The sequence below is a fragment of the Heloderma suspectum genome, chromosome 1 (genome assembly GCF_057233095.1).
Source record: "Heloderma suspectum isolate Gila_16-S chromosome 1, 16-S_ref, whole genome shotgun sequence".
Classification (NCBI taxonomy): Eukaryota; Metazoa; Chordata; class Lepidosauria; order Squamata; family Helodermatidae; genus Heloderma; species Heloderma suspectum.
In genome coordinates this window covers 99,377,831-99,398,838 of record NC_139458.1, presented here as the reverse complement: position 1 = coordinate 99,398,838, position 21,008 = coordinate 99,377,831, and the positions used below count along the sequence as shown (strand labels likewise).

At 42.4% G+C, this 21,008-nt stretch overlaps 1 protein-coding gene across 1 annotated transcript in view; it reads right to left on the bottom strand.

The window, feature by feature from the left end:
- The window catches only part of NELL1 (neural EGFL like 1), a 673,415-nt gene that overhangs the window by 642,738 nt on the left and 9,669 nt on the right, over positions 1–21,008 (bottom strand). The window lies entirely within an intron of this gene.

The following is a 21,008-nucleotide window of genomic DNA, read 5'->3' as shown; positions in this document are numbered from 1 at the left end:
TATAACATCATTAGAATCACTCAATAGAATCACAGCCCTATCATTCATGTTGCCTTCATGTGTGTGTGTGTGTGTGTGTTTCTGTCTGTCTCTCACACACATGCTCATGCACAGAGAGCCTGTGGAAGAAAGATATATGACAGAAATGATTGTGGTAACTATGTACTACATTGCTGAAACATGTGTTAATTCCATCAATAATGAACTTTGGACAGCCTAACCTGTACAATGACCAGAAATTCAGCATTGATAAGCCTCCAGACTTTTAGCATGAGATAACTGCTGTTCGTTATTTTATAAAACAACCATGATTATATAAAGTGTTTATATCTCATGTTTTCCATTCCCTTAAGGCAGTTTACACAACACAGAAATTTAACATAAAAACAATAAAACAATTGTGCTAAAGCAGCAGATGAAGACAAAATGCCATTTGTTTTAAAATCCAGAAAAAAAAACAGCAGTCAAGTTTAAAAGAGCTAAATATAATAAAATGCCACTCAAGGCTCTAGAGAAGTATGAACTTTGTCCAGCATTTAAAAGTAAAGAAGACATCAAACAAATATATTTAGGGAGAGAGTTCCATAATTTGAGCACTACCACAGAAAAAGTCCTCTGTCTGGTAACCAGCCACCTAACGTCTAAATGATAGACAGGTTCATGTGGGAGAAGATGGTCCACCAGGTACTGCTTCTTGCTTTCTCTTGGTCTAAGATATGTTTGTTCACATACTGAATCTCAACAGAAAATGGTGGTACTATCCTTTCTCAGCACACATGTCTCTAGCACATGTCCTATTTCTGTGTAACCTCCTCAGGAACAACAGGTGGTTGGGGAAATTTAGCTTTCCCTCTGCAGTCCCTGGAGCTATTACTGCCTGAGGACAGCCTGCTGTCAGTCTGACAGGGCCAGCCAAGAAACCAGCACATTTGCAGAATTAACAGGAGCACAGCATGGGTAACATGGGAACTTTAGTCAAGATAGCAAAGTGTCACCGTAATGTTTCCAGGAAAGCAAGACAGATGGAGCTAAAACTTCAAGACTTATCCCAGAAAAGGAGTTTATTAAAAGACAAGAAGAGACTAAATGGCATTATGATTGTTTAGTTAATTAAACATCAGTTACTGAAGACCTGCCAAAAGGAAACAGTCATAGAGAGAAAGAGTCAACATGCTGAAAGACAAGAAATGTGTGGGGGAAAGAAGAAGAGAGTGGGAATGGTCACTTAACAATAATCTATGGGGACAAATGAAGAGGCGGTAGAGAGTCCTCCGTAACAGAACGTCCAAATGTAGGAGAGATCAGGCTTTCTGAGGGCATGGTAGGGCATCCATGCAGAAAGAGCATAAGGACTTCAGGGGATTAATTGTTCCTAGGTCATAGTAGAGCTTCCTCTGGACAAGAATGCAGGATAATGGGTGCAAAGATAGGCACCCAACTTGTAGTTCCAAAAGCCTGACAGAGAATCTTCCATCAAGACTACTCTTGAAACCATGCTTACTTCAGGGGTCCAAAAGCAATTATACTTTTTTTGAAAACAAAGACAAGCGTGTCTACTGAAAATCAGTTTTCCAAAAGGGTGGAGATGCCAGAGCCATTTTCTGAAAAGGGGGGGGGGGATAGCAGATACTTGACAGGCACTTTTGCTGTTAGGTAGAAGGTTCCAAAAGTAAGCACATAGAATACTTCAGTCTAGATTTGAAATCTGATAAAACGTTTAAAAGAATTAAAATGTTTTGGATGTTGCATTTGGAATGCCAGTACATATTGAAATATAATTAAGCTGAATGCCAAATGTCATTTAGCAATTTTCAGTGCAATGCTCGTGGCTTGGCCTCAGCCTCAGAAGAAGAGGAGCCAGCCAAGTTGGGCACTGCTGCACCACTAGCTGGGGAACTGGACCACAGTCCTGATGCTGAACTTAAGGCTAGTGGTCAGAAGCCTGTGGATCCCAGATGAGGGCCTTCCTCCAAGCCTGATTCATCTGAGGAGTTAAGTACCTGCCCCACAGCATAGGGAGAGACCCAGGCAGAAGCCCATAGGAAGAAGAAGCACCTGCCTTCAGGCCGGAGGGTCAGCCCTTTCTGTCAGGGGGTGGCGCTTGAGAGGAGTGCATTTTATGGAAAGAATCATAAGGCCTCAGTTTGTCTCCAGCTTTTGTTGCAGCAAGTTGCTGGCATGGACCTTTCCGTGGTGCAGCAACCACCAGCCTGCTTTCTGCCTTGCCTTTTAGGTACCTGCAGTGGATGGATCAGTACAATCACCCTTTATACCAAAGTAATGAATGCTAACTCCTGCTTCTCACAATGACACTGCCAGTGGATCAATTGCCTAGGTATTGTACAAGATATCCCAATCCCAGTACTGATGGTTTTGACGTATTCGATGCAAAACTGCCAGGACTAGGGCTCAATCTACATGCGTGATATAGTGCAGAGTGAGAGCACAGCAGGGTCGTTCAAGACACATGATGTTGTTGCCACCCCACAGCAACCGCGCAGCTTCCCTCTCAAAAAGGTACATTTTCACAAGGTCCTTCTAGTGCGTCTTTTTTCCTTAAATGTGAGGTTCTGCTGCAATGTGCCCTGTTCCCCTGAATGAAATCTTGCATACCGGGCATGCCTAGGGCTGTGTCTGTGTCCTGACTTTGACCTGCTCAAGGGGTAGGGCCTTCCTCCCCCCCCCCCGCTATTCTTTTTTTTTCTCCCATTAGCAGTAGCTGCATTGAACACAGGCTTCTTTTCCCACTTAGAACTGTTACACAGTAGCACTATTTGGCTGCTGGCCTTTCCTGTTTATTTTTACTTTGGATTGTTTCAGTGCTTCAGGGGCCAGTTAGCACTTCACTGTCATTTCTGTGTCAAAAAGAAGCTACAACATTGCTATTTCACCATCCTGTAATTGCACAATTGTACAATGTTGCACTAGCATGATAGGCAGAATTGAGTTGTAATCATGGGTGTAGCAGGGCTTCAATACTGCTGCTTCACAGTACTGTAATCGCACAGTTGTGCAATGTCGCGTTAGCACGCTATAGTAACTAATGCAGGGAGCAGGCCTTCAATATTGCTGCTTCACAGTCCTGTAATCACACAACTGTGCAATGCCACATTAGCACAATACTCAGAATTGAGTTGTACTAGAGTAGTAGCTCATTCTCTACCCTTACAATGACCAGGGGTGTGGAGAGCAGAGCTTCAATATTGCTAATTCACAGTCCTGGTAGATGTGAGGGGAGAGGTGTGCGGTAAACTACGGGATGTAATTCATTTCTTCCATTAAACTTCCCTGAGCATGGGAGCACTGAAAGGGGCGGGGAGCAAGCCTCTCTCATTCACTGAGCAGCACTTATGTGGTTCATGGCATTCAGTTCTACTCACTGGACTCCACCTACCCACCCCCGAAGCATGTCGGCTTCAAGTGCTGTTTGACCCATGAAAGTGGGTTTTTAGGTAGGGTATACTCTGGTGTTCTTGCTTCTTGTGCTGCTGACGGGCCAAAGCGATGTCATGAAAATCCAGATATAACCAGAAAACGCTTCTGAAACTGTTTCCTTTTAGACTGGGCCTAGGACAGGTGGCAGGACCAAGAGAATGACCAACACAAAGCCTATGATATCCTGTCCATGTACAGGCTTCTGCCTTGGATATTCAGTCAGAAAGTGTTGAGGATTAACAGCAGCTTTGATCTGGTTATTCTTCTCAACCACTCTCGAAGGTAGTTATGTAAGGAAGAAGCTACAGTTTGAATAAGGATTCATAAATATAGTTTTCCTCCTGAGCCTTCAACAGATGGGTTTGAACAGGCCAGCTTAAAATCACTGCTTCAGCAAGTAAATCTGATTCATAATATACTACTCATTTACCCAAGTGGTGGGTGAGCAAACCAACTATGAATATAATTGAAAGTAAGATAAAAAAAGGAATGCCATGAGGTTTACACCAGAATATGTGTTGCTACACATGCAACAGACAGACTGAATTCTAACTTAGATCTGGACGTTAAAAGGGACTACTATTTTCAGATTAGAATACTTCATGTAACAATATTCTTTATCAAAAACCAAGCCGGTTAATGAACATGAAAGTTATTCGCACAGCAATTATTGCCAGATTTAAACAGCCAATATCCTATAATTCAAATAAAATAGAATAATGGATTTTGAACACAGGCCAATATAACATGCTCTATTTTGGCAGTGGTATAAGTATGTAAGGTTTCCCTGCTTATGAAGAAAACTAGTATTGGACATATCACACGCTACAATAAATTTCTATTTTCTGAGCATCAGATTGAAACTCTGCCTTTGGAGACAAAGTTGGCTAAGCACAAGCCAATGTTCAGTAGTGAAGAGCCCCAGGGTGATATGGAGACAGTATTTGGATTCACTACCATGATTTGGAGTTGTAACTGATCTTTCATGGCGGTTTACTACAAGAAATACATTGTCTCCGAAAGAAATAAGCAGCATTAAAGCTAGGAAAGCTTAATTCCACTAGGAAAAGGCTTTCCTGTAAATGTCTTTGTAAATCAAGAAATGAGAGTCTCAAACCCACACTGTTCTCATATATGAAAAAACCTTTTGCAGTTGTTTTCAAAGGCTACAAAACATATTGGTTGTAATTCCAGAACATGCTAGTCTGGCTGTGAAAGCCTGGGTATACCTGCACCTTTTTTTTTTTTTAAAGGACTGATAAAAGTAACATCAGGCCCTTCTACCAAATCACATGTCATAAACAGTCTTCCACAGGCTGCTATAAGCAGATCTCAACATGATCTATACTTGGATGGAAACTGCCTGGGAGTCCCATGTAACTGTACTGAGCTTCCGAAAAGAAAAGTGAAATACCTCAAAGAGGTATTTCAGGCCATTAGGTTATCACAAATTCTTAAATCGGGTACTGGAAAGATGCCTGCAATTTTCTTAAGGCTTAACTTTTCCCACCTGTTTTTCAAACAAACTGAGAAAGTAATAGGATTATGCACAAAAGCAGTGTGGAGAAACACAATATTCTGAGGTTAAAGTTATTGACATGTTGTGAAAAACATAAATATGCATTGTTGTGTAATTAGCATTGTTGTGATAAGTGGTTAAATGTGTTAGAAGAACAGATTACATCTGAGGCTTAATTGTAGGTGAAGCCTGCTGGCTAAGCTGATAGTGTTACCAAGGAAGCAGTTATGACCTTAGCAGGTTTAGAGTTAGACCAGGTGTTTAAAAAAAAAGTCAGCTTGTGATAGGCCAGTGTATGAATATTCTATTTACTCTTTCGGCTCATAGATAGGAAGACTCAAAGTAGGTCTAAAGGACTTCTGGCTAGAAAGTCAGCAAAAGGCATTTGGCCTCAAAAAGCAGCTTCAAGAGGTGGTGACTGGATGATGCCTTCTTTGCTGTGACCTTCTCATTGAGTCCCTTACCAGAAGAAGACTTCAGCTTGCCAGTGTGGAAGATGGTTCATCTCAGCGAGCTGCAAGTCCAATGGGAGAGACAGCTCAGCTGAAAGACTTTACAATACTGTATTCTTCCAGCGAGTTCCTGACCAGAGGGCGAACTTCAGGTCTAGTCCCCTGTGTTATTTTGGGTGAACTTACTGGGGTAGATTGGCATAAGAATAACTGGCAACTAGCTTTTAATAAGGAAATAGCAGCTTCTTTAAAGAAACAGTACTTTTAAAGTAAGCAAACATTAAAGCATATTGATAACATCTAACCTTGTATATAATTGAACATTACATGTAAATAAATTTTAAATAACCTAGTTCAACTTTTACATCTCCTTGTCTGTTTTTTTTTTTTATGCCAATAGCCTAGAAGCCCACTACTGATTGTGTGTTATGGAATAAAGTTTTGTTGGGAACTTAAATTGTGGCAGCAGAAATTAAGGAATAAGGAAATAAAGTATATTTTTGTTGTATCTTGACATTTTGGTGACACAAGATGGGATTATAGGAAAACTAATCCAATCTTCCACATTTGCTGGTCAAAGAGATAGTATAATTATGTGTTTGCAATTATGTGAATGAGCAAAGAGAGCTTCAGGATCATGTACTTCTCCCTTCATTAACCCCACTTTCCTTTCTCTGATCCTGGTTTGCCATTTTGTCAAAAACAGTAAATGATGACTTGTTTGCCATGCAAACCAGAATCACAAAGGGTACAAGCTGTAATTGTCCACTATCATTTCTATACTCCTGAATAGGTGGTTGAGGACTGGGTTTTTTTCTTTGTTTGCTTCACCATATAGTTAGTACTGAGTCTCATATCATGTTTTTCTTACTGGAACATATAGGCCCATATATTCTGGGATGGAGTAAAGCTGATAATTTTGGTGATATGGATCATTAGGGATGAAATACAGGGCTTCTTCGGGTAAATAGATGGTAAGCACTTGAACATTAAGGGAAAGAAAAGCTGATTGAGAATATACAAAAGTGACTCAGTAGGTGTCCTGACACAATAAATCCAACCAGCCAAACAGTCAGCCACAATAGTTAGCTACAGAACATGTGTGGCTCTTGTTGAAGACCGAGTGGAAAATACTAGGCATTAGAGTCATGCGTAAATAGAAGGCAAAGCAGAAAAAAGCAAACGTTATACAGTGATGCCCAACAAGAAGTGATCAAAGTACTACTTTGCAGAGAGAAGGGATCGTATCTCAGAGAATAAAGAGAAGGCACACTTTGCAGTGGATTAATGGCATGTTCTGGTAATACACTGTGATTCCTAAAATGCTTATTTCCCACTCACTTTTCCAAGAACGCTTTTTTCGTGTGCACTCCACCAAAACAATGTAGCATGATGTAGAACATGGTTGTGGAATATGTGGCCCTCCAGATGTTGTTGGACTGCAACTCCCTCACCACTGGCTATGCTGGCTAGGGCTGATGGGAACTGCAGACCAACAACATCTGGAGAGCCACGTGTTTTCCTTCTCTGATGTAGAAGGACTGTTGCCAAAGCCAAGAAAAGTTTCAGAGATGCATGTCCTTGGGTTCCCCTCCTCATTTGAGGTTTGCTCATGTGGTGCTATTTGAGATAAAATGCCTGGAAGATAAGAAGCCTTATAGCACTAAATTCCCAACTGCAATGCATATATAAAGGAAGGCATAAGTACCATCACTTGATGATACTCTTCTAACAGCCCCTCAGGTTTCAGCTAGAGTTCAAGTAGGTATAAACTGTCTCATACTGTACTGCAGTGTACATCAATAATGCGACCCACACACTTTGCCCATCACACTGTGAAGAGAGAAAATGAATAGAAGGGCAAAACCAAGGGCTAGGCCAGTTTAACAAGAGATATTTGTTGTAGATCAAGTCTGTACCAGTGCAAATTGTATCAATGTAATGAGGCTTAGGGTGCCTCAACATTCTGAGAGCAGATTCCCCAAGGTTCTGTGGCATTTACTTCCACGTTCCATGGGGTTCTGTGGCATCTACTCTCATTTTCATATCAGATGAGCAGCCCACGTGGAAAACAGTTTGTATTTCAAATTTGTATGGCTGCTGGTGCAATCACAGTACAGGAATCTGAAGTATGTTTGGAGAGAGCAGTTTCAGTAACCACTAAAGGTTGGGGGGCCATCTCCTGGGAGGCCATCTGCCTAAAGGTAGTAGAACTTGTGGATCGTCCTTCCCTGCTTTCAGCAAGTGATGCACAAGGGAGAGGAGTTTGGACAAGCATGCTTTTTTATAACTGCCCTTGTAAACCTTGCATCTGCAAGGAATTATGGTCTTAAGCAGGGGTGGGCAACTTGTGGCCTTCTAGATTATTGGCCTACAACTCCCATCAACCCTAGCCAACGTAGCCAATGGTAGGGGGTGATGGGAGTTGTAGGCCAATAACACTTGGAGAGCCACAAGCGCCCATCCTTGGTCTAAAGCCACACAGTTACTGTTATATTAGGTAGGGGAACGTCCACAAACAAAGCAATAGGCACATAGCCTGCTGCACTTACAAATTTCTGGATCTGGAGGAATAACTGCATATGCAAGCTTGGCTGCTAGATGTGAGTTCCCCTTCTTCTGCAACAGTCCCAGCACGTGCAACAGGGTAACTCAAACACAGAGGCCCATTGCAGCAGTCACGTCATCCTTTACTAGAACTAAGTAAAGCTAAGATACTGGGTGAAATTAACAGGACTTCTATTCAGACGTTTGTATGCTGGGGGTTTATGGCACATGGGCAGCTAGACATATCTGAGTATTTACACACTTGATTTACTTGTTCTGAATAATTACATCTTCTGAAATGCTAGATTTTCTCTCTCTTCCATGACAGACATACCCATGTTTCAGTGGTGAGTATGTTTTTATAGCACACACATATTGCATGTCGGCTTGTTAAAAATCATAAGGCGGTTCGGAGTTCTCCCAGCTGAGCTACATTAAAGAACTGTCAGATCATTAGATTACCTCCTCATTTATTTTCTGCATGCATGGTTGAAGCAGGCACATGTATCTCTTTAAATTTTTCAAGTAATACTGATTGCCCAGTTGTAAAAATCTGCAGACACACAGGTGTTTTTCTGGCACATTCTGAATCTGCTAAAACCAGCATCCATTATAGATTTTACCATGTCGCCCAACTGGCCATCACAGCTTGCTGAAGATTGAAAGTAATTTAATAATTTGTGACCCCAACTCAGGCATGAATGCAGTAGTTTAAAAAACAAAATGAAACAGACCAGTTGTGGCATTCTATCAAAAAACAAAGTTATATCATGGAACTATCAGCCTTTGCAGCATATTAGAAGGTGCCATCTAAAAATGTGGTTAATTTCGCAAGGTTTCAACAAACCCTGAGGTGCTAAACTGGGTCAGACTTCAGGTGGAGGCTCACATTGAGTGTTCCTCCATACCCCCTGCTGGAAAAGAATCCCTGCACATAGAAAGCTAGCATGTCAGAGAAATGGCTAGGATTTGCAGAGGGGGGGAATAGGGAAGGATTCCAAAATATCAGCCCCCATCTGAAGTCTGAATAAGTCAAGCTGAAACAAAGCTTTACCACTTCAGTGAAAACTACAACAGAGAAGTTCAAACAGGTGTTGTAGTAAGGCTAGTGGTTATGGGTGCGCAAAAGTCTTTGAAGAGGGAAGAGATTTGCCGTAGGTTTGTTTTCAAAATAAATTTAAAAATGTAATAAATAATTAATTTTAAAAACCAGTAACTGAAATAATCAAAGGCTACATATTTAACATATAAATGCATTTAACACAAAACATAACTATTTCTAGCTATAAAAAAAATGCTGACATTTAGAAATCCAAAGAAACTATTCGTGTGAAGATACTGCCAAGGATAGGTCATTCTTCTCCTAAAGAACTCAAAATGGGTTTTGGGGAGGGGTATTGTTCCTATCACAGCACCCCTTCATTATATTTGGTAAGAGCTACAGGGACTTAAAGATTTGGGGCCTGTTTCAACAAGTGATTTACTCCAAACTGGCTGTGTGTGGAGGTCGTTAGGGATACATGATGTTAAGGCCATCCAGCAGCCACCCCAGAACTTATCGCGGAAAAGCCGGATTTCCTGAGACTGCTTATAGTCTGATTCTTTTCCTTAACTCAGGTTCTCCTCGGTATAGTTGCTGCGTGCCCCAACCCCAACATTTATCTCGAGTATGCTAGCCCTGCCCAGGGGTGTGCCTTTCACCATGACCCCGGTCAAGGGGTGTTTCCTGTGTGTTTCCCACCCCTGCACAAACCAATTAGTGTCTCCTCAGAAGTAACTCCTATTGTGCCCTCCGAATGCCCACATCAGAACTTACAGAGATCCCCCTCAATTGACATGGCAGAGTTTAAAGCCCAATTCCCTCAGTGCGGTAAAGCGTGATCTTGAGGCTCTGATTCACCTTTGTTTGGTTTATGTTAGGAAGTAACTACTTCCACCCTTCGTTAAAGAGATCCTGCAGGTTAAAATGGGGGCTGGTTTCCCAACTTTGTGTTCTCCCCCCCCCCACTTTCCCAGCACAAGCATATGTGTGTCTGCTCAGAAGCAACTCGCATTGTGCTCAGTGAGGCTTGCTCCTGAAATGCAAGTGCATCTAGACTTTCAGGGGAAAGGAGAAAGGGGGAGAAGCCTCTCTTATTGGTTGAGCAGCCCCTGCCAGTCAGATGACGTTCATTCCAACCCCCACCAGGAAGTATGTTCTGTGAAGCGATTTTTACTGGTGCGAAGAACCTGTTTGTGGAGCCCTGCATGGACCAAACCGCAACAAAGCTGACTCCTTTTTTAAAAATCCAGTAATTCTCCATTAGCTTCTCCTTCCATTGTCATGGAAATGTGGCCCTGGTTCTACTACAGACTTAAAATGTAAGCAAGTCTACCTTTGTTGATGTCCAGAGAAAGCAATCAGCGTAAAGATGAACTGCCAAATATTATTTTCAATCCAGATGTTGTATCTATGTGCGGAAAACCATTAACACAGATCAGCCTAGATTCCCTGTACATGATGACAGTTCCTTGAAAGCCACTGGCTAAACATACCATCGCATGCATTAAGGTCCAGCTGCATTATAATTATCTGCGACTACCTCTGAGTAGAGAGTACACCTATGGTTTTCCCTATATGGAATTCCTATTTAAGTGACAATGTTATTAGTTGTCAGAACATTTGAAATGCAGATAGTCTATCCAGCTTCAAGTAGCAGCATGTGGAAGAAACAGGGGAAAGTTGGCTTGATTTTCTCAGTGTCTCTCTCTGCCTCTGTAGATGATGAGAGAAACGTGCAGCATATAGGTCAGAGAGCTGTGGAGCTTCACAATTCAGTACGGGACTACCATGTCTTTTCCCCAGGATTTCCCTGAATGTACAGAACATGATGTTCTAATGCCAAAACCTACAAAACTGTACGTGTAGTAGAACAAAGAACAAGGAGAGTAACAGAGGACTAGCCCATGCTAAATTGGGGCTGTCCGCTGAAGGCCAGTTCAGACATTTCAGTTTTTGCTTATTCAAGTCATCCAAAAGCAAATATAACTAGTGGCTAAGAGAAGAGACTGGGCTGTAAGCCAGTGGTTCCAAGCTCACCCCTCACAAGAACAAAGGGGGCCACTGGCACACCAGCAAACATGGCAAAAGATTTGCATAAAATCTGCATCTGCTAATTTATACAGATAGTTGCAACTTGAGAAATCATCACTATATTTTAAACAGAAATTCAATACATCTCACAGTACTGGGGAAGAGTGAGGCCAGATGACTGGTGTGCCTGGTCAGTCTGCTGTCCATCTGTAGTTCAAGTGCTAACTGTAAATAGAGTTTACTTCTGTAGAGTTCTTCATTTTTACATTGGACTTGGACTAGACAGCTCTTGAAATAGAGGACTGTCCTCTGTAAAGTACAACACATGACCACCCTAAGTGGTTTTAGGCAAGCTGCAATCTCTCAGCCTCTTTCCCCCATAAGAAATATGAGGACACATAATGGTCTACTTTACAGGGTTGTTGTAAGGCTATGATTATCTAAAATGCTCTGAAAACTCTAACATTCTATATAACTGCTACGTATTGCCAGCACCCGTCTCAGTACAAACATAACACGTGAATTGGGCTATCAGAGCTGTTGTCTGGACTGGAAGCAACCTCTAAATTCACAGGGGCACTTTTTCTCTGGATTAAAAACAATTTGAAAGACTGACAGGAGGCATGAAGAAGGCAGGGAAATAGGAGACTCTGAATAATACCCAGGTTTGTGTAGTTAATTAATACTGCCCAGAATGTACTGGATAACTCTCATTTCAGACAATTTCCCCTTAGCTAAAGCCATGTCCATTCTTTAGAGAACCATGAATTCCTTTTTTCCCATCTTGCAATCCTAACCAAGCTCCACTTTACTACTAGGGAAAATACTATGATGTGCTTCCACCTCCCCTCACAGATAACACAACAGAAGCATTATATAAGACTAGAACCCAGGTCCCCTCCATTGTTGTTTAGGTGCTCACTGATATCCAAGCATACTTACACTTTTAGGGTACATTCTTATGCATATTTAGACAGAGAAAGGTCCTACAATTCCCAGCATGCTCCAGCCAGCCATTTAGGGCTGGGGCATGCTGGGAGTTATAGGACTTTTTCTGTCTAAATATGCATAGTATATAACCCTTAAATAGTACATAAACCCTCAATATTCACTGTGTGGCTACTTGCAAACTGTGAACCCATCCCAGAAGAAAGAAAAATTCATATGTCCCTCTAGAAACTGTCAGAAACATCCAAAAAGCTATCTAATGCATTAAAAAATCAGCAGTGCCAAAGAAAACAGTAAGATGGGTGAAAAATTGGCCCTTTTATATTATAGCTTACTCATCTAAATAGCATACTATAGCAACTCATATCTTCAACCACCCAGGTCTATGAGATACACTTTGCATAAAAACTTCTCTTTCAAAATCACTTCCCTAGTTGCATCCCATAATACCTATACTAAAATTAAGATCATAAGAGCTGTATTGGATCAGACCAAAGGCCAGTCTAGTAAGGCTGTGCACAGACCCCCCCACATCACTTTGGATGCTGCTTCAGACCTTCCAAAGTGGCCCCGCTTCACTTTGGACCAATTCGGGCCCCATCCGCTTCGACTCGGATCTGAATTCCGAACGTGATTCGGATATCCGAATCACTCGTTTTTGGCATTTTCTCAATGACTTGCATGGGAAAACACAAACACCCATAACATTTTAAGTTTTTATGATACATATATGATATTTGGGGAACTCTAAGCCCTCCTGGAGGGTATCCCACCTGCCAAATTTTTGTTTTCCCCACAAAAACTCTCAAAGCAAAGGGCTGTAACTTTTCACTGGTTGCACAGAAGTGCATGGCATTTGGGGAATTTTCTCACTCACTCACCCCCCCCCAAAGGATCCCACCTGCCACATCTCAGACAATTTGGCCCAGTAGGTTTTGTGCTAGGCACAAGTAAAATGTACTGTTCTCAAAAACTCAAATCAAACTCAGAAGAAATGTTGAGGTGGAGGAGGTCACTATCCCTAATCTCTGCTGTAGGTTTCTTTGAAGTGCAAACAACCCCTTTCTCCTAGTTCTTTCCTACTCAGAATCAGTCAATGATCTCAGGCTGTCAGTTGTCTTGTCTGACACAGGCAGCCAGACACAGCAAGCCACCGTGCCAGGAGGGCACATCGAGTAGAACTATGGAAACCTCCATCTGGTGGACCCATACTTCCCCCACCCCAGGGGTACTTCCCTCCTCCATGGTGGCCTGCCTAAGCTTCTTGGGAGTGAGAGACAGAGATCCTGCAGGAGTTCCAGCACTACCAGCCTTCTGCTTGCCCTTGCTGACTGCCTGCTGAGACATAGGGGCCTCTTCCCCTAACAAGACTGATTTGTGCTCCCTCCTTAAGTGCAGGAGCAGGCTGGTGGTGGTGTAGTGCCCTGGCTGTTTTCCCCTGTTCAGAGATGCCTTGCAGTGGTGGTAGAAGGCAATACTGAGATCCACTCCCACATCAAAGTGGTCCCACACGATGCTGCCCTGACATTTTTGTGGAGACAGAGACTGCCTGCCTTGAGTCTCGGGGGTCACCACACGAGCAGTGCAAACAATGGAAGAGGGGGCGGGGTGCTGGAGCCTCTGCCTGCTGCTTGTCCGCCCCCACACCCTGGAGGATCTCCTCCTCTTCACCCTCCACCACGCTGAGGACATCAGACATTTCTGATGTAAGGTCCATCAGCAGGCTGCCCTCTTCCACTACACAGGGATATGGTGCTCCTTTGGCAACATTGTTACTGCCGCTGCCTGCACCAGCCTCCTCAAACAGTGATCTCCAGGCACTGTGACTTGCCTCCGTGCTCTGCTGCCCTGCTAAACCAGGACGCACTAGCCAGACTGTGGGAGAGCCAACTTGCCTAACAGTGCTGCTACTCCCAGCTAGGGATGGCGGAGAATTTCTCCCCGAAACTTCGGGGGGCCGAGCACCAACGTGTTCGGCCCCCCGAACATGTTTCGGGGAGAAATCCTCCGCACACACACCCGCCCCCCGCACCCCCCCCCCCGGGACGGGACTTACCTTCACCGAATGTCCCTCCAGGTGGCTGGTCCGGCCGGCGGTTCAGCGGGTGTTCGAGCGAGGCGGGAGTGGCAGCCGGTCTTTCGACCGGCTGCCGCCGCCGCCATTACAATGAAAGAAGAAAAAAAAACGCCCCCTGATAGGCTACGTGACGATTCACGTAGCCTATCATGGCTAGATTTGCAAAGTCAGCCGTGATAGGCTACGTGAATCGTCACATAGCCTATCACGGGTGACTTTAAAAAAAAAAAAAAAAAGAGTGTACAGATAATGGCGGCCCCCATAGGGAGCCGCCATTCCCGTTCCTTATTTGGTCGCTGTAGTCTACGTAAATGTTTACGTAGACTACGGCGAAAATAAGGGCAACGCTATTTGCGTTGCCCTTATTTTCGCCTTAGTCTACGTAAACATTTACGTAGACTACAGCGACTAAATAAGGAACGCGAATGGCGGCTCCCTATGGGGGCCACCATTCGCGTACGCACTTTTTTTTTTTTTTTTAAAGTCACCCGTGATAGGGTGTGTGTGTGTGTGTGTGTGGTGCTTTGCCCACTGTTTTTGGAAATGTGGACTGTGTGTAGCCATTTGACACACACTGTTGCTTGTCCATACATCACAAGCACACACGCGCATGCATGCACTCAGACACACAAGAGAAAAAGAAAAGCACATACTAAACTAGCTAAAGTGCGGGGGGGACTAACTATAATCCTAATAAAAGAGAAAAGGGTTTTATTTTTAAGGGAAAAGAGATCAAAAATGGGAAGGGAAGGAATACAGAAATTGAGAAGGGGGTGTGGAGGGGAGCCAGAAACAAGCAGAAGACAGTACTATAGATAGACAGACACAGATATAGATAGAATCAAAATAAGGGCAAACTAATGGTTGAGAGATAATGGTTGAGAGAATTGAAAAGAGGTGTTGGGGGGGGAGATAAGCAACTAAAGCAAACTTTTCTGTTTTTTTAAATGAACAAAGAAGACGAATTAATGGCAAACCTATTACAGAAGGGTGGGGTGGGGAGAGACTAAGACCCAGGGAGGAAAAACTAAATACTAAATGTTTGGTTTTAAAATAAAGAATCTACAACAGAAAGAAATAGAATGGGAAGGAAGCAGACACACCTCTAGCCAAATAACGTTCAAGCAGAGTCCTCTCCTCTCCAGTAACACCACCTCTCTCACAATGAGCAAACGGAGGCTGATCTCTCCAGTCAGTTAACTCCAGAATTACTCCTGCCGCCCCACACTCCACCACTGTTACTGATTGAAGACTGCTGGGTTACATTCAGCCCTAATTTGGCAACTACAGTTGCCATTCGCCAAAACTCCCTCTCGCCTCCACCTCCTCTCTCCTTCCCCCTCCATCCTCCAGGCTCTCTCTCAAAGTAATACATTTGGCGCCTCCGCCTCCTCTCCCCTTCCCCCCTCCTCCCTCCCGGATCTCTCTGAAGTTGATACATTTGGCGCCAGCCTGTCTGGGCTGTTCAGAAGGCATCAAAAGAGCTAGAAATTTCTGAGGTGGACGAGGCGCCTCGTCGATGAGCCGTTTCACTTCAGGGCACCTCAGTGCAATTCTGATTCGCCTCGTATCACACCAAGACATCTCTGAATCAGCCTGCTTCGCCTCGTTGTTTGGGCTACAGACTAAGGTGGTGCACAGCACTACTCTCTAATACAGCTTTCTGTTCCCACAGGGGTCAACCAGATGCCTATGGGAAGCACACAGGCAGGATATGAGTAGAACAGTACCCTCCTACTTGTGATCTCCAGCAACTGACATTGAGAGGCATACTGCCTCTGATACTGGAGGTAATCATGACTAGTAGCTACTGATCGTAGCCTTATCCTCCATGAATGTGTCTAATAATTTTTTAAGCTGTCTAAATTGGTGGCCATCACTACATTTTGTTGTAGCAAATTCCAGAGTTTAATTACGCACTGTTTGAAGAAGTATTTCCTTCCATCTAAATTATTTTTAGAAGTCAAAGTACTAGGGACAGACAAATCTGCAAATTCCGTTTCACTCGATTTCTCTTTTTTTTCATTCCTAAATTCATTTTATCTCATTTCTACATCAGTCTGCAAATTTACATTTAGGACACAATCCTGTGCATGTTTAGACAGAAAAAAGTCCTACAAAAGTAACTCATACAAAATATGCAAAACTAACAGAAAATTTTAAAACATTGCTGTCTTGCTTATTTTATGCTAACAGCAGCCGCTAAGATATTATTATTGTTGTTATTATTATTAAGTTAAATTTATATTCTGCCTTTCCAGCAAATAGTGTTCAAGACAGTTAACAGCCATAAAGCAATATAATAAATGATGATGATGATAACGCAATAAAATACAAAGGCATACAAATAATGCAGTCGAGTTTCCCGCATTTGGGGAAATTGCAGGGGTCAGCATAAAATAAAATAACATAAAAACCAGGCAGGTAAAACGTATCAATAAAATCAATAAGAATGGGATAAACCAATTGCACCTTATTTACAGTGGCCATAACCAGTAAACTTAGTATGCAATTCTATGCATTTTACACAGAAAAAAGTACTATAAGTCTGGGAATACTGGGTGTTGTAGGACTTTTTTCTGTTTAAACATACATAGGATTACTCCCTTAAAGAAGTCCACACAAAAAGTTGTAGCATTTTCTCGCAAATTTCTCCCAATGTACACATTTTTGTATGCACTTTTCCCTAATATACCCATTTCTTGCACCAATTTCCCCTAATATAATGCTTTTTGTAATGTTACTTTAACGAACATACATGTTTTTCTATGCATTTCTTTGATTACATAACTGCATCACATCAGAGAAGTGTGAATATCAAACTATACCTGAGTTTCAGTTTGGGTAGCACAAATTAGATAAGTTCACACTAAAAGGTGAACCACAGTAAAATGCATCCATGATGTTTCATAGGCACACATATCAATGGCAGTTGGAAGGGACAGCATTGTGTAAATGAAACAATAAGTACTGGGGAGGAAATAACAGCACAATAACAGGATCTCATACCTTTTTAAGATCTACATGTAAGGTGTGTTATGCATAGCTAATGTAAGTGCAACTGTGATAAATCCATGGGCAGAATCCAACAGGACGGTTATGCCTCTGCTGATTCTCTTGCATCCCATTGATTCTGTTGTGCAAGCAGTGGGTCCTGCTGATGCCACTGCATGACGAGAACCCACCACTTGCACAACAAGCAATTTAGAACTTTCCAGAGGAAGCCCGGAAACAAGAGGAAAAGCTCATTTCTCAATTGGGACAGGTAAGCAGAGCTCCCTAATGAGAGCTCTGCCAACCTCCCCTGTTACAGAAATGAGCATTTTCGCTCATTTGTGGTTGTCCTGGAAATGGGGCCCGCTTGCAGACAGGAATTGGTGGGGCGTAAGGGAATTGGCAGAGGTGTACGCACCCTGTTGGATTCTGGCCCCTGTATCATAAAGGTACACTAACCATAGAACAAGGAGTGACCGGGTTCACATGATCACCACAGTCCAATGTAGTTTGTTAACTCACGGCATGTTCTAGGGTTATGCAAGGGTTGTTTAATCCTTGCACAACCCCTGCCACCCGGGTTGGGATGGAACAAGCCACATCTTGAAAATTAAAAATGGCCGTATATACATGCCCATGCCCACAGCCCACCATGGCTTAAATAAGCCATGGTGAGCTGTTTGACTGTGCATACCAGCCCACTGCACCTCACTGTCAAACACATGCTTGGTGCTTGACTGCACATTACCATGCAAATTCATGTAGCACTCCCCTACCCAAAGAACTGCTGCCTCAGGAGAGAAGAGAAGCAGCAAGGGGTCCCATTTCTTAATCCTTTCCAGGTAGGGTGGCTATGCTGGCCAGATACAGAAGACAGCAGAGATCCTGTATCTTTAAAATATATTAGGGGTAATTTCAGCAGGTTTAGCTTGCATGACAAGCTACCTGCAGAAATTCCTCTTCTACACAGCTATTAAAGCTACAGAAGCCCTTTCCTCTCTTAGATCTGGCCAACCTATTTCTCCACCCTCCACTTCTGTAATGCCACTCAGTGTCTCCCCCCCACACACACACATCACACCTTCCCCCACCCAGCATAGGATTCTAAATGCTGCCATTGGACATAAACTGTGTGAGAAAGCTGATGGGCAATTACGTACAAATGTTCATGTCTAGTGGTCATAATATATAAGGCCTTTTGCAGGAAATCATAAATGTTTCTCAATCAGGTTCTGGCAAATCTGTTCCCTTGGATCCTTGGCTTGGTTACTGACTGGAGCATGGAAGGAAGTCCCATTCCCAACTCATAAGAAATTAATTGTGCAGAAGTTATTTGCAGCAAAAAGCTTTCTACTGTTCAAAAATGGAAAGCCTTCTACAGTGAAACGATTTATGTGTATATGTATGGACGTACGTATTACATTTCTATACCACCAATAGCTGAAGCTCTCTTGGCGGTTCACAGCAATTAAAACCATAAAATACAACATAATAAAATATAATATGCATTTTTGAAAGTTTAATACTACAGTATAAAATAAAAAATAAAAACCAAAATAAAACCTAGCAGCAGTGCAGTGTTTTAAAATACAGTAACATATGTAAAACAACAGAAACTGAAATACTAAAATGCCTGGGAAATTAGAAGGTCTTCACCTGGTGCTGAAAAGAGCACAACACAGGTGCAAGGCAAGCCTTTCTCGGAAGCTCAGTGACTCTGGAAGCTCTGAGCTCTTGCTGTTATGTATAAACTTATCAGTCATGTTCAAGTGGAAGGAGTTACGAAGAGAAATCAATGTATAAACATTTGGGTGTCTTTCTTTTCATTTGCAGCTAACATTGATATCAATAACGCCAAAACAGAAGTGCATAGGTTTTAAGGGCTATGGATTGTGGTGCTTTAACATAGCAATCACATCAATTGTGATTGGCTGAAATGAAGTTTTTGTCTTATTAAAAAATTATTGATGATTTCCTGCTGGGTCAAGTATCTCATGTAATCTTTTATATGTTTTGCGGGATGGGGGATCAATGAACAAAGTTCATAATGAAAAAACAGTTTGTTTTTAAATTAAACTTTAACGAACACAGAGAGTAATCTTTGCTCTGTGTGCGCGTGCGCGCGCTTCATGATATGTGGTTTTCACAAGTCTTTCCCACAGGTACAGACACACAGCAGATCTGCATGGAACTGAATATTGTGAATGGGCTCAGTACACGATTAACTGACAAAAGCACAATGCTCTCAGAAGTTCCAAACGCTAGCATTGCTAGGAATCTTATGCATTGGCAGACAACTGCCTGCTGATCCTATTTCAAGACTAGGCCACATGCTGATCTGTACTTCCATATCAGCTGTTAAATGGTTGAGATATCCAGGATCAGGGATGTCTAAACTCAGAGAAGTAGCAGCAAGTCCCTGTTAGCCATGTTTGCGAAAGGCACTCTGCACACATTCAAAGGCGCATGTGCCTTCCAATTTAATGCGTCGTGCAGCTGACCCCTGGCTCAAATTTCAGTTCTGGGACAGATGATAGTGAGAAAAAATCATCACCATTTGGCCCTGCAATGTATTTATGATTATTCTAAGGACTTTTATAGTGTGCAGACAATAGCACAGTAATTGTTCTTTTCATCTTCAAAATAATGCTGTGTAGTTAATGTGGCCTTTTTACAGAATGGCAGCTAAGTTTGAAAAAGAATAACTAGCCCAGGGCCATTTGAGGGTCAAACTATATGTTACATTAGTTACCTAGTGTGTAACTGACCCCACTGTTGTTTAGAGTAAGTGTGTATGACCCCAATTCAGACTGGGAGCACGATGTATCAGGAGAGTAGGATTATAATTCCTACCCCGGCTGTTAGCTTCCCCAAATCCCCCTCATCTCCCTACCAGATGGCTTTAAAAAAAAAAAATCTCCACTGGCATCAGTGGAGGCTTTTTTTCCTTCTTATTTTTGTAATCCCTGAAGTGGGAGGTAGGGCAAATATTGGGGGGGACAAATATGGGGGGATGTTTAAATCCTCTTCTCCTGGTGCACAATGGTCCCAGTCTGAACCAGGGCTGTGCACACTTACTCTAGAGTGTAGTTTGACCCTGTGAGCTCCTTGCCAAGATAGAATTCCAAACCTGACATCACAATATACATATGTACGCAGAAGTACATACCAATTAATTCGGTGGAGTTTATTCACAGGTAAGTGGGTATAGAAATGCAGCCTAACACTCCATATGGTGTAGTACAGTTGAAAGAACAAGTTGGCAAGTCCTCAGTTCGAATATCACTTCATCCAGGCAACGCACACTCTCTCAGATTTATATAACATGTGCAATATTGGGATAATAGCGCTGATCTACATTACAGGGCTTCTGTAAAGTTATCAGGATAATGCATGTGAAGTATTTTGAGTCATATAAATCCTAAATATTTTATACCATACTTTCTTACACCCAAACACTTAATAATAATAGGGGCTTCTGACAAGGAACAACCCAGCACTGTTTCAATGGCCATCACACCCTGCTTTTGATTGCAGACATTTTGAAAGCAGCAGATTACACCAGTCACCTTTTATTCTTACCTTTCCCCAGTGTATTTGCATCAGAAGACTATAAAATGGAATTACTCAGGAGATTTCAGAATATATTTATACATCCACCACATAAGCAAATACATATTTCCATATGTAAACCAACAGATATTTTCCAGAACATTTGAGCCATTTTAGACACATTACTGACTGGGTGAGAAAAGTGAAAACAAAAATATTGCTTGCTTTTTTCATTCATGCATTCTTTTTCACAGTAGGCCACCTCTAACTTAACTTGGAAGTAGCAATCAAGTCACAGTGCACAGGACGAGCAGACTACTTGCAGAATGTAGGTAACAGTAGCTATGTCTTCTGTTATAAGAGTTGCAAATTATTGTCCCATCTGTATCTACAGAACATGGGCCTAAATCC